Raw genomic sequence first — 15,050 nt, forward strand, 5'->3', positions numbered from 1 at the left:
ATTTTCACTGCTAAAAGTCTTGTAAAGTTTTTTTAGTGAGCTAAAAGTGGAACGAATATTTTTAGCAGCGAAAATTTTTGCTGATAAAAGTCTTGTAAAGTTTTTTTTAGTGACGAAAATTTTCGTCGCTAAAAGTGGAAGTTATATTTTTGGCAGCGAAAATTTTTGCTGCTAAAAGTCTTGTAAAGTTTTTTTAGCGACGAAAAGTTTCGTCGCTAAAAATGGAACGTATATTTTTGGCAGCGAAAATCTTCGCTGCTAAAAGTCTTATGAAGTTTTTTTAGCGACGAAAATTTTTGTCGCTAAAAGTAGAACGTATATTTTTGGTAGCAAAAATTTTCGCTGCTAGAAGTCTTCTGAAGTTTTTTTAGCGACGAAAATTTTCGTCGCTAAAAAGATTGCTTTCGGCAACGATTCAAATTTTTTGTCGATAAAACCCTTTAACGCCCACTTTTAGCGATGAAAATTTTCGTCGCTAAAACTCTTTAGCTATGAAATTTTAGCTTTTAGTGATGAAAATTTTTGTCGCTAAAAGTGAGATTTCTTGTATTGGAGGCCATGGGCCCACGATACGTTTGGCTTTATGAGAGCCACCCCTTGGGAGTAATGATGATTGAATGTTCACATTGATGGGTAATGATGGTTAAATTTCCACATTATGACCTTCCCTTAGGCCCTTTGCGGGGCCGATACCAATTGTTAAGGCTGATTATTGAGGCCGATTCCGATTGTTGAGGCCGATTCTGATTATCGAGGCCGATTCAGATTGTTGAGGCCGATTTTAATTGTTGAGGCCGATTCCGTTTATCGAGGTCGATTCGAATTATCGAGGCCGATTATTGAGGCTGATTTCAATTATCGAGGCTGATTTCGATTGTTGAGGCAGATTTCGATTGTCGAGGCCGATTCCATTTATCGTGGTCGATTCCGATTGTAGAGGCCGATTGTTGAGGCTGAATTCGATTATCGTGACCAATTTCGATTGTTGAGGCCGATTCCGATTATCAAGGCCGATTTCGATTGTTGAGGCTGATTCTGATTATTGAGGCTGATTGTTGAAGCCGATTTGGATTATCGAGGCCAATTCCGATTGTTGAGGCCGATTCTGATTGTTAAGGCTAATTTTGATTATCGAGGCCAACCACCGAGGCCGATTCTGATTGCCGAGGCAGATTGACGAGACCCAATGTGATGTATATACGGCCCGTATTTGAGGCCCATTGTGATGTGTATTCAGCCTATGTTGAAGGTCCATTGTGATGTATATTAGGCCCATGTGATGAGGCCCATTGCGTGCATTTGAGGGCCAAGCGATGGAGTCCATTGTGATGTATATTAGGCCCATGGGAGAGGCCCATCATGATGTGTATTAAGCCCTTGAGTGGGGCCCATGGTGTTGTATATTAGGCCTTTTGTGAGGCTATGGGTCCACTATACATTAGGCTCTATGTGGGCCACTCATTGGGGGCAATGTTGGTTAAATGTCCACATCGTCGAGGCCGATTGTAGATGTCGATTATCGAGGCTAGTTATTGATACCGATTATGAGTATGTGACAGCATAACATCATGATACATGCCCATATGCATCATTTGTATATTTGTTATGAGATGTGATTGACCATTACATATGCCATAGTGTAGGTGGTTTATGGGACACACTAATAGACAAAGTTATCCCACATGAGCACACGCTATCCGCAAGATTGATGCATGATTGGACTGCATGACTCATGCATCTCACATTGTGTGATGGTGATTACTGTACACCCTAGCGACATCAGGGTCGTAACCTCCACAGTCATGTCATGGATGACCAGATGGACACCAAAAATCTATTACTAGCATCAGGCCGCCATAGATGGCCCTTGGTGAAAATCTCTAAACCCTCTTGGTACCAGAGGACGCCCCAACATCGAGACCGAGTGGATATATATATATATATGAGCACATGAAGGCCGTATACCAGTAGGTTGCATCTCCCACTGTGTCGTAGTCAGTTGGGAGGGGGTGTGGCCTTACCTGCTCTGGGGAGTACGTATAGCTAGGATGAGTCTGACCAGCTCCTAAATGGGTCCGCTATCGACAAGCCAAGTAGGCATTGGTATACTGCTGGTAGGCAGGTAGTGAGGTCTTTTTCACTTGCTGGGCTGTGCGGCCTATAGGGGCGGTAGCCAGTTTGGAGTATACTAGACCCCGGTGATGATCCTAGAGATATACAGTATTGTTATGTGGACTTATTGAGTAGAAGTTGTATACTCATTTTTACATTCATTCACTATTCACTCGGGCTGGTTGTGCGCAACTATTTGTTATGTGTACCTTCGTAATGGCCAGGATTTCGGTTGGGGGCATGATTAACCTGAGATCAGGAGTTTATCACATTGAGTCTGACTATCCAAATTAGGTATGAGACTAGTTTGGATAGTAGTCCCTTGTGATGGACCCCATAGCCTGTGATACTGCGTACTATCATCTCGACTTCACACTCCAGCTTGGTCATTTCAATCGCATCGCATATTGCATTACATCCGCAGGCATACGGCATTTTGGGTTGCTATGTTTCTGCACTTATATGTCTTAGACAGACTTAGTAGGATTTACATATTGCATTATATCCTTGACATCTGATATTTGGCTCTCTATAACTCCTCATTTGCATAGCTGATCTGTATTGTGTATTCTGATATTGTATGATTTATAGACTTGCAGTATTTCTGTTTACTCTGATATTGTAGGATTCATGATCTTGCCAGTAATTCTGATATTGTATGATTAAGGCATTGTATTAAATACTTAGCACTTATCTTATGTACACACTTACACCACCCTCTAAGCTTTCTATTAGCTTATGCACGATAGATGCGTGCAAGTGGCATTAGGTTGTAGCAGCATCGAGCTTGGAGCGTGTAACTGACTTCTGGAGCTTTGATTTTTGATATATGTATTTCCCTTTCAACACTATATTCAAATGTTTATATTAGTGGATATGTGATGATGATGTTGCCTTTGTGATTTGGGTAAACTTGTGGTTATGCTTATTACAAGTTAAATGTACATTGGAAAAAAAATCCTCCTTTTGGATCCCAGGATCAGAATCTGGCGTATGAACACTGGGATCTGAGAATGGGAGACTATGGAGGCTGGCGACACAGGATTCAGTGATCAAAAATTTTGTGAGCGCGGTTTTCGAGTTTGGGGCGTGACAATCAATCCCAAACACAAGCATGTATATTGGTTCAATATCCCTACTCCACTCCTGCTGGACGTACTCTTCTCGAGTATATCGATATTCGCTATTGGAAGTTTTAAATCAGGTTCACCACTAACCTTTACAAGCGTACACTCCAATCGAAGGCCTATAAAAGAACCTATTACTTTTAGGTCACAAACTCTTACACTTAGTCTTACATAAGGAAAGACTTTATGGGCTCATACTTGGTAACTTGTCGGATTGAGCCCTGTTTTAACGCCTTCTTTGAGTTACTTCTTCAAAACTCTCCCATGCTTGAATCCACTCCTCAATTTCTCCTTCAATTGTTGATGTTGATGCTTCAGCTCCTATGAATGTTTGCCTTGCATGTGATGTGCTGATGAGGTGACTAAGACAAGGGAGGTGGTGGAATCTTGTACAACTTATAGGAATGTTCTAAACCTAGGGGATTCACATAGATGAGTGTTTTAGAGGGTTTAGACAATGGTTTTACCAATAAGATTTGGTCTAATCTCTAGAACAAGGTAGAGATTGAGTTCATCTTTATTGTGGATGTTGAATCCTCATTAGAGTAGTAAAGCTCAAAAAGATGAATAAAATTTCATAGGTATAGAGGCTTAGGATGTGGGATATGAGTGAGAAATAACATAATTTCTATTTGCATAAAAAATCCTTCTAAATGTTCGAGAACCAAATGCCCATTTTATCGAAATCATATTCCAAAGACTATAAAATGTTTAGATAATGGCTTTCTTGATATGATTGAAAGGCCCTTCGATGGGATTGAAGGTCATTCGATAGGATCGAGCACACTATCAATCCCATCGAGAAACTCTAGGATTTTTCTGTTTAAGTTGCTGGATTGTTTATTCGATTGTAACGAGTGGGTCCTTTGATGCCATCGAGACCCATTGACAGACTGTCGCTGGGATTGAGGACCACTTGAAAACTGCTATTTTGGGCAGGTATGTTTATAGTGGCTATGTACCTCTTTTAGCCTTACTTATCATGTTTTAATTTGGCTCCTAAGGTTAAGGGATGATCAATTAAGGTTTACCTATTAAGGTTAGGATCATTTAGAGGTTAATGTTGTTTTGGGTTTAAGGGTTAGGGTCACCAAGGCACCTTATTTACCTGTTCTTCACTCCTTGTTGCTCCATGTCCACTTGTATCTTCGGTCCTTAGCTTCTAAGGGCTTAATCGACTCCCTAACACATGGACTCACGTGATTGAAAAAAAAGGTGCACTAACGATCTCCTCCTTTGTCAATTACGTGGCAAAAACCTAACTTAGACTTTGTCATGGTCCATGCCAATGACAAACCAAAACAACTTAAAAATACTACATGTCAATTACAAATAATTTACAACTCGAATACAAAGATATGTAAACTTGCATTACTCCCCCATTGTTGCTCCCTATCTTCATCAATTCCCTGCAACAACAAACAAATCCTTCAAAACAAAATTTAACTTGTTTTGTTAACACTTGATCTTTCTCTCCATTTTGTCAGTATTTGACAAATAAATAATTTTATAGATATACCAATTAAGCACAAAAGTGGAAACCTCTATAAATCATGGATATACCAATAAACACATACTAACAAATGTATAGGGTGCATATTACATGAATAATATGGAGCATGCATACATGGCCATTTAAAAAGATATATAAATTGAAATAATAATGACCAATGATAGTTTAGCAATAAACATGTGATATTGAAATCAAGCAACTTTAAGGCTAAACTATAAAAAAGACAATGAGATTAAAATCCTTAAATATACCTATTAATCATAAAATGAGATTTCAATTCCCAGGTTTACCTATATGCTCAAGATTGAGGTTGAAATCCGTTGATATTCCTATTGGGCTCACCAATGAGGTTAGAATCATAAGATTTATCTATTAAGTCTACACATACCTTCTAAGGTCATCTATCCCTTTGTACAACTCACTTGGGTGTGAATTTCCTAACACCCGGACTATGTTCGGGAGGAAAAATGATTTTCCTATATATATATATATATCCCTTAGGTGAATTCCTAGTTGGAGATTTATGTTCGGTAGGTGATTTAACTATGTGAGTCCTACCCTGATTATCATTGACTTTGCCTTTTCATTAAGCCGAATAATTAGTTTCAGCAGCACATTCATACGGGTGGTCATTTTAGGAGGGGTTAAAAATTCTCTCTCTCTCTCTCTCTCTCTCTCTCTCTCTCTCTCTTTTGACAATCCTCCTGGGATGCATCTCTATTGGTGTGCTAATTTTTCAGTCATGAAAGATTTAATAGTTCAGTTTGAGACTAAGGTGGATTGGGCCATTTTTAAGATTAAACATTTAAAATTGAGGTGTCCAACATCTCTACAAGCATAACACATAGGAAATGATCTCGATCTACTTTCTAAAGCAGACGAGCCCTTTTAGATTACCAGAAGGATAGAGGCAAAAGTGTTCCCGTTAAGTTTAATTCCTCTATTCTCTCCAAAAAGCTTATCCATACCAAGAGATTTACAAATTAGTTCATTTCTAACTCCATGCCCCTTCAAGATTGCAGGAGTGGCACCTTCTCGAGCCACGTCTGACAAATGTCGACCCTCTCGAGGGACGAAACATGGATTGGCTGACCGACAAGAAGGACCAGCCTCATTCCTACCGTGGTGAGGCATTCTACACAAATAAGATCCATGGGTAAGTATCCTTCTCACCATAAAGTCAAGGCCTAAGGACAAAATCAAAGGTCTAAGTCAAAGTCAAGGCCCCAAGTCAAAGTCAAGGTCCAAGTCAAAGTCAAGGTTCCAAGTCAAAAGCCAAGGCCCAAATGTTCAAAGCCCATCAAGGCCCAAATGTTCAAATCCCATCAAGGCCCAAATGTACAAAAGCCCAAAAGCCCAAGATCCAAATCTTAAAGCCCAATGGGCCCAAAAGTCCAATGAACTCAAAAGATCAAAGGGCCCAAAAATCTACCAGAGGTGTAAAAGCCCAAAACCATTGTCCAGGGCCAAGCCCATTTCATGGCCCATCTGTTTAGATAAGGCCCATGTCCTCAATCCATGATCCAAGACCCACCTACGAAACCAATTCCATACATGGCCAAAATCATGCAGAAAAACAAAATAAGATCCACTCCACAAGTGATGGCCGTCATTAAGATCCAAACCATCAAAGTGCTCAAGTGGGTCCCAAATTACCCATCCTATGGTCCAGATCACCCAAAAAAAAAGAAGAAAAAGAAAGACAAAAATTAAATAAAAGAGTGGGGCCCCCTTTCTTATCACACCCCACTCTAACAAAACAACAAACTCCTGATCATGGTTCTTATGGGCCCAAAAAGAAGATCCAAACCCATCAATGGTCCCTCCAAAAACCCTACAAAAATGGTCCAGCAAAAATCCAGCAAAAACCCATTGATCAACCACCTGAAAAATGAAGAAGGATGAAAGGCAATGAAGGGCCATAAAAGAAACAAAAATCCACAACTAAGATCTTCCCGAGAGTTACAATGGCTTCCCTGGATCGAATCAAGAAGAGATGATATAGAAAGAAGGGGTGCAATGACCGGACCAGCGCACACACTGGACCGCTAGACAAAATGGGCGACCGGTGGCAGACGGACTGTCGGCGGCAGCAGTTAGACTGCCACCTCTGTCTAGATTCCCATGGGACAGCGAGCCTATCTCCCTTGAGTTGATGGGATGACCGGACAATTATTGTATCCATTGGGTAAAGCCTAAAAAGTTTAGAAAAAGGTCCTCTCATGAGAAGCTCCAAAAATCTCACGAGAAATTCAAAATCTCTCAAGATATTGGAAATCTTGATAATTTGGACAATAAATTGCTGAAAAAAATACAAGAAAAAAAATCCCAAAAAAATACAATAAATCATGGTTAATGCCCCATTAATTTATTAGTGGAGGCCATCTAACCACTTAATCTGGATCGTATCATCATTAATGCCCCATTAATTTATTAGTGGAGGCCATCTAACCACTTAATCTGGATCGTATCATCATTAATGCCCCATTAATTTATTAGTGGAGGCCATCTGACTAATTTGATCTAGATCATACAAATAAAAACAAGATGATCACACGCGAGATCAGACAGATCTTTCAAAAATCCAAAAAATATTTCAAACCATTAGCCCCATCAGCTTATCAGTGGAGGCAATGCAATTTTCACAAATAAAAACTGAACAATGACGCCCACCCACGAGATCGAACGGATATGTTACAAAATCCAAAAAAAAATATTTCAAATAAAATCTCTAAGGAGTCTAATTCTAAAGAGATTTGTTTTCAAAAAAAAAAACTTAAAAAAAAAAATGCACGCGGCACGAAATACACTAAGGAATCTTCTATATTCTCCAGTTGCGGTCAGTGCAAACAGCAAAATAAGATTTGATCTCTTCCAATTTTCCTAGAGGATGATCGAATCCGTACATGATACATGTATGATTCACCCGATCCCTATATCTGGACAGTCGTACGAATGCTAGTAAAAATGAGTGGATCTATCTCTAGAAAGAATAATCAAACTCGAAGTGATAAGAATCCATTACAACCAAAGTATTAGAATCAGCAGACTGCATGGAAAAAGATTACCTGCACATACCTAGTTCAGGATGGTTAAAATTTTTGATCGAGTCCAAGTTGGTGTAGTAAGTTTCCCGTAAGGCTGCACAAACGCGCAGGGCAACTAACCACTTTGACGATCAAATGGAACAAATACTCCTGGGGTGATTACGCAACAAAGGAAATGACAAATCAAAATAGTACGGGAATCCTCATAAAGCCACAACGAATGTGCAGAAGCCCTACTTTTCAAACTTACTCTCTAATGCTATTAACAATCTGATGTGAAAGGGTTGTGATTGGTGACCCCGTAATGCCGCACGAACGTGCAGGGACAATCATAATGTTTTCCTCAACTCTCATGATATGTGTAAGTCATCTCTTTTCCAAACAGTTAATTGACAATGATACAATGACAGGTAACAGATTCAAATCACTACCCTTTCTAACCAGAAGGGTGAGGTGTCTACTCGCTTTGGCACTCGGTTGCTCACAACCTCGGCCAAAGAAGGGCATTTGTAGACACCCCACCTAGGCTAATATCTTGAGAAGGCTAAGACAGTTCAAGAACCATGACCTTAATCTGCACCTGAAACCCTAATTCGTACCCAAAACCCTAACCCGCACCCCAAAACCCTAATTCGAACCCCAAAACCCTAATCTGAACTGTTAAACCCCACCTTAACCTCAACTTAAACCCTGAACCTAGCCAAACCCGAATTCCAGTACCAACCTAAAACCTGTTGGAATCAGGATCAGCATGAAATACACCTAGTTGAGAAAAAAACTGAAAAGAAGACCATTAGACGAACCAGTGCACCAAACGAGGCCCACATGCTCTAGCCTGGCCTGAGCTCAGCTCGAGCGGAAGTCTGACTACCGCCGGTGGTACTTCGACTACTGCCGCTTGCGGGACGGGTGTATCCTTCAAGCAACAGCTGTCACAACGTTCGAAAGTCAACTTTCTTTCAAAATTACCCCTCCAGCTGATCTTATTTACCCTTTTACCAAACCAAGAGCTAATGGGAGCGCGCCACGTGGCGTTTATCTCTCCTCCACCACTCACAAGCTACCACATCAGCTTTTGCCCCTCATAAACCTTACAATTACCATAAAACCATTGGAGAAGTCTATGAATAACCCCTCTCCTCTTCTCATTTCAACAACAACAACTTCACTTTCTAAGTGAGAGAGAGAGAGAAGAAAAAGAAGAAGAAGAGAGTGAGAGTGAGGGTGAGGGAGAGCTCCCAAGCCTCCAAGATCATATTTTTCTAGCAATCTCTTAGCCTCCTCCTAACCTCCTCAATCCCAAGTCTAGCCGGGATTGATCATGGTGCAATCATGTCTTAGCCCACTCAAGTTCAAGCCAAAGATCTTTCCATTTTATATACAAGCAATCACCATGACATCTATTCCCTTCTCAACCCCCTTGCTTCTCTAGATCTTTAGTGAACGTATGCTCTGTGACTTGCCGTACATCGAATCTTATCACATAAGAAATTCCTAGTGATCTAGTCCTCTTTTCTCTACCTTTTGCATAAGCATCATCACATCCGCCTTCTAGACACATTGTTGGACGTATGCTCTATGGCTTGCCGAAATCTCAAATCTTGCCGCATCAGAAATTCGCGTGTGCCTAGTCCTACTTTGATTACACCATTCATCCCTTGAGATTTTCTTACCACACCGAGTAGAGACCGTACATTCGTATGGGCAGAAAGGGTGCCTAACACCTTCCCTCTTTGTAACCAAGGTCCCTTACTTAGAATCTTTAAAATCGCAGATTCGGAGTCAATTTGAAGTGAGAGGGTCTTCGGATTCTCTAACTTTACATATTCTGCAGGTTCTAGCCAATTGCAGGATTTTGAGTTAAGTGGCTAGTGGCAACTTGAAGTCTACATTGCACCACCAATTCACATCAGTCAAAACACCCCACTGAAAACCATAAATTTATGTGGGCGCCGATTTCCAGCATTCACAGGATCATTATGGCATCTTCATAACATTTTAACTGCAGAAACAATATCAAGGCACGTACATGCCTGAATATTTCTCAAACCACATGCTGTAGAAGCATATGGAATCTTTTTCATTCCTTTATGTTTTAGGTCATTTTTGGGATATTAATATAGGCTAAACTTTTCACCTTTTCACAAATGGTATATCAGTAAATAAGTAATTTTGCATCCCATATCTCTCTCTAAAACTCTTTTGATATATGTATTTTGAGATTGCCCAATTATACCTTGAGATCCATCATGTTATATCTCAATACAAATAAGAAATGTTACTTTACCCATATCTTTCATTTTAAAGTTCTTTATGAAAAATGACTTAATCTCATATAATAATGCCTAACTACTTACTAGTAGAATATCATTCCCATACAAAACCAAGAACATAAACTTATTTTAATATATTTTTAGCTTTATAAATCGATTAAGTCCATATATTGATTTCTAAGTATACACACTCAATGCTTTTAGTCATTTAATGAAAAAAATTAGTCATCCATATAGACTTCTTTTAGATTCTCATTAAAGAACGTCGTTTTCATATTTATTTGATGTGGTTCAAGATTAAAATGAGCCACCAATGCCATGATTATTTTAAGTGATTTTTTTAATAAACAAGAGCGAGTGCCTCTTTATAATTAATGCCTTGGCATTTGATGTATCATTTGGTCACTAATATAGCCTTAAATTATTCCATGTTATCTTTGGAATCACATTTGGTATAGACTCACTTACGATTAACATTCTCATGATCCTCGTGCAGTTTGATGAGATCATAGACTTCATTTTAACTCATTGATTTCATTCTAACTCATCTTTCATGGCATCAATGTACTTATAAAAATCTTAGCATTCGATATACTATGAAAACGTGGTCGGATTGTTACTTTCAATGGTCATGTCATGTTCTAAAAATACACCACATAATCATCTAAAGTAGCAAGTCTCTTTACTCTTTGAGATATTTTGAAAATTTTAAGTTGTGATGCCTCATCCTTGGGTATATCAATATTATCCAGTGTGTAAAAGTCAATTATTTTTGTTCCAATTGGTCTTTATTGTTAATAGAATATATTATTTCTTATTATCCATATTTACAAGAAGCATTATGCTCACATTCCTCAAATATTACTCGCACTTATCTACTAATGTTTAGGGAATCTGGCATTACTAATCTTCATGATTCTCGTATTATGTCTAGGTCAATAAAACCTATACCATTTTCTCTGTAGATATATAACAAAATATTTACTAACAATTCTAAAATTATTTTCCTTTTATGTTACTCGTAAGCTCTTACTTCGACCAGGCATCCCAAACATGCAAATGCATTATATTGGGTTTCTTACTTGTCTACAACTTAAAGGACTTTTAGGGATGACTTTATTGGAAGATTGGTTTAGAATATATACAACTGTCAAGAATACTTCATCCTGTATCGATTCAATTAAGGCAAAATTGTTAATCATGCTCCTAGCTACATCCATTAATGTAGGATTATGAATTATTTGTTACACTATTTTTCTGTGGTGTTCCAGGCATTGTGCACTGACCAATAATTTTATGTTACACTAAGATTTTAGTGGGCAAACTCCCCACCTCTATCTAATCTTATAACTTTAATTCTTCGATCAATCTAATTTTCAACTTTAGTCTTGTACACTTTAAATGCTTCAAGTTAATCAGAATTTTCACAAAATAAATAAATGTACCAACAGCTAGAATTTTTGTTTACACATGCATTCACACCCCACACACACCCACGCACTCACATCATATTGGTTTTTCACCACAATGGGTACTCGAACCCATAACCTCGTATTGAAACTCTTGTAAGTCTACCACTGAGGCATGAGTAAGGACCCTACCCATATCTAGAATGCTCGTTTATACTTTAGCATAACATGTGGTAGGAAAAACACCACATATATTTGTGTGAATTATTTGAAGAAGCCTAAAACATATTGTGACACTTTTCTTTATGTAAATAGTTTCCTCTCTTTTAATATTATCTACACACACACACACACACACACACACACCATGAAGTCCAAAGATTCAAGGATTTTGTCCTTCACCAACCTTTCTATACTTTCATTGGAAATGTGTCCCAATCATTAGTTTCATAATATAGAAGAATTCTCCTCTGACATGCCATGTTTCACTCCATAATCCAAATGTAAGGCGAGTAGAGTATGAGCAAATTGGGGATCCAAATTCAATTTATATAAACCATAACATACATCATCGAAAGAAATACATTTGCCATACTTATAAAGATTAAATCTACTATTATCAATCTAGTAGTATAACAATTTATATCGAGTTTAGGTATATAAACTGTCACGCCCCAAACTCGGAAACTAGATTCAAAGAATTCCTGATCGCTGAATCTGGTGCCGACAGCCTCCGTAGTACCCCATTCTTAGCTCCTAGTGCCCATACGCCAGATTTCGATCCTGGGATCTTACAAGGAGGATTTTTCAACATACATTTATCTCGTAAGAAGCATAACCATAAGTTTACCTAAATCACAAAGGCAACATCATCATCACATATCCACTAATATAAATAGTTGAATATATTGCTGAAAGGAAAATACATATGTCGAAAATCAAAGCTACAGAAGACAGCTACACGCTCCAAGCTCAACGCTACTGCGACCTAACGCCATCTACACACATTTATTGTGTATAAGCTTATAGAAAGCTTAAAGGGTGGTGTAAGTGTGTGCATAAGGTAAGTGCCAAGTATGCAATATCAGAGCAATGCGAAAATATGCTGGTAAGTTCATAAATACCATCAGCCTTATCCAGGCTATGCGATGCAAAAACATAATAAGCCAATATCATATACTGAGGAAGTAATGTAGATCAGCCATGCAATACGGAGACATAGTAAGCCAAGTATTATGTATTGAGGAAGCAATGCAATATGTGGTGCGAATGAAATGACCAAGCTGGAGTGTGAAGTCGGGATGATAGTACGTATTATCACAGGCAATGGGGTTCATCACAAGGGACTTTTATCCAAACCAGTCCCATACCTAAATTTGGATAGCCAGACTCAATGTGGTAAACTCCTAATCTTAGGTTGGTCGCGTGCCCTAATCGAAATCATGGCCATTGCAAAGATACACATAACAATTAGTTGCACACCACCAGCTCGAGTGGATAGTGAATGAATGAATGAATGAGTTTGCAACTCCTGCTCAGTAAGTCCACATATCAGTATCATACATCTCTGGGATCATCACCGAGGCCTAGTACACTCTACGCTACTTGTCGTCCCATCAAGCGCATAACTGGGTAAGTGGAAGAGACCTCACCATCCACCTACCAATATCAGTCCGGCTTATCGATAGCGGACCCATTCCTCAAGTTGGTCAGAAGCCTAACATTACCTACTCTCTCAATGGGTAAGGCCACACCCCCTCCCAATTGACCACAACACAGTGGGAAGGGCGGCCTCCTAGTATTCGGCACTCAGCGCTTATGTCTTCTACTCGGTCTAGATGTTAGATCATCCCCTAGCCACGGGAGTTTAAGGACTTTCACCCACGGACATCTAAAGTGCCCATATGTTAGAACTAAATATTTTTAATTTCCCATCTGGCCATACACAACATGCCTGTGGAGGCGAGGACCCTGATGTCGCTAGGGCGTACGGTGGTCATATCACAAAATGCAAGATGCATGAGTCATACCATCCAGTCATGCAGCAATCCTGCGTGTACCATGCGCTCATGTGGGTAACTCCTCCTATCAGAAGTCCCATAAGAATCCGCCCTATGACATATGTAATGGTCAACCACATCTCATAACAAACATGCAGATGATGTGTATGGGCATGTATCTTGATGTTATGCTGTCAAATACTCATAATCAGTATCGATAACCAGCATCTATAATCTGCCTTAATTATCGGCCTCAATAATTGGCATTGATAATCGGCCTATATACAAGGCGGGATCCATAGATGAATGACCGATCTAAATTATAATATAAGGATCGACCCTCGGCCGTGGATATGCCAAAATCCGGTAGCATAGAGCCATCTGTCTACGACGATGATGGACCATGCAACATCAATGGGGCCAAAAGATTTGGGTTAACCTACTTAGAGAATGATGAGAATGGGCCTGACAAGGCCTAAGGGAAGGTCATAATGTGGACATTTAACCATCATTACCCATCAATGTAGACATTTAACCAACATTACTCTCAAGGAGTGGCCCACATAGAGCCTAACATATAGTGGGCCCATGGCCTCACATAAGGGCCCAATACACATCCCATTGGGCCGTATCACATAGGCCTAATACATATCACAATAGGCCTCATACAAGGACCTTATATACATTACATTGGGCCACACTCATGGGCCTTTTATACATCACAATGGGCCACGATAATAGGCCTCTCATACATCACATTGGGCATCATCATATGGGCCAATATACATCACATCGGGCCTCATCATATGGGCCAATATACATCACATCGGGCCGAATATCTGGGCCTTAAATACATCACAATGGGCCTCACCTGGACCTCATGCCTGGGCCCCAATTACATCACATTGGGCCTCAAATACATCATAATGGGCCTCAAATACATCTCAATGGGCCTCATGCCTAGGCCCTAATTACATCACATCGAGCCTCATCAAATGGGCCTCACAAATGGGCCACACAAACATCATATTGGGCCGCACTATGTAGGCCACACAAACATCATATTGGGCCGCACTATGTGGGCCACACAAACATCATATTGGGCCACTCATATGGGCCACACAAACATCATATTGGGCCGCACTAGATGGACAACTAGGATATACAATGCATATAGCATGGGGGGGGGGGGGTACATCATACATCACGGTGGGTCGCACAAGGAGACGGTCATAGATATACAATACATACATCACGGTGTCTCACACTGGGATGAAACACATACATTCAAAAAACAGACATAATGGATGTAAACCACTTACATTAAAGGTAAGGTCCACGGGTCCAAATGGACGGTTGGGAGAAACAGAAACATCATGTGGCCCCCACACCACCCGTCCAGATGGATGGTACTGATAAAATACATAAATCATGGTGGGTCCCACCTGCCCTAGACAGATGGACGGAGTGGATATATAATAAATACATCAAGGTGGGTCCCACCTGCCTTGGATAGATGGATGGAGTGTATAAAACACATACATCATGCTGCCCCACAGCACCATCCCA

This window comes from Magnolia sinica, chromosome 14, assembly GCF_029962835.1.
Source record: "Magnolia sinica isolate HGM2019 chromosome 14, MsV1, whole genome shotgun sequence".
Taxonomy (NCBI): Eukaryota; Viridiplantae; Streptophyta; class Magnoliopsida; order Magnoliales; family Magnoliaceae; genus Magnolia; species Magnolia sinica.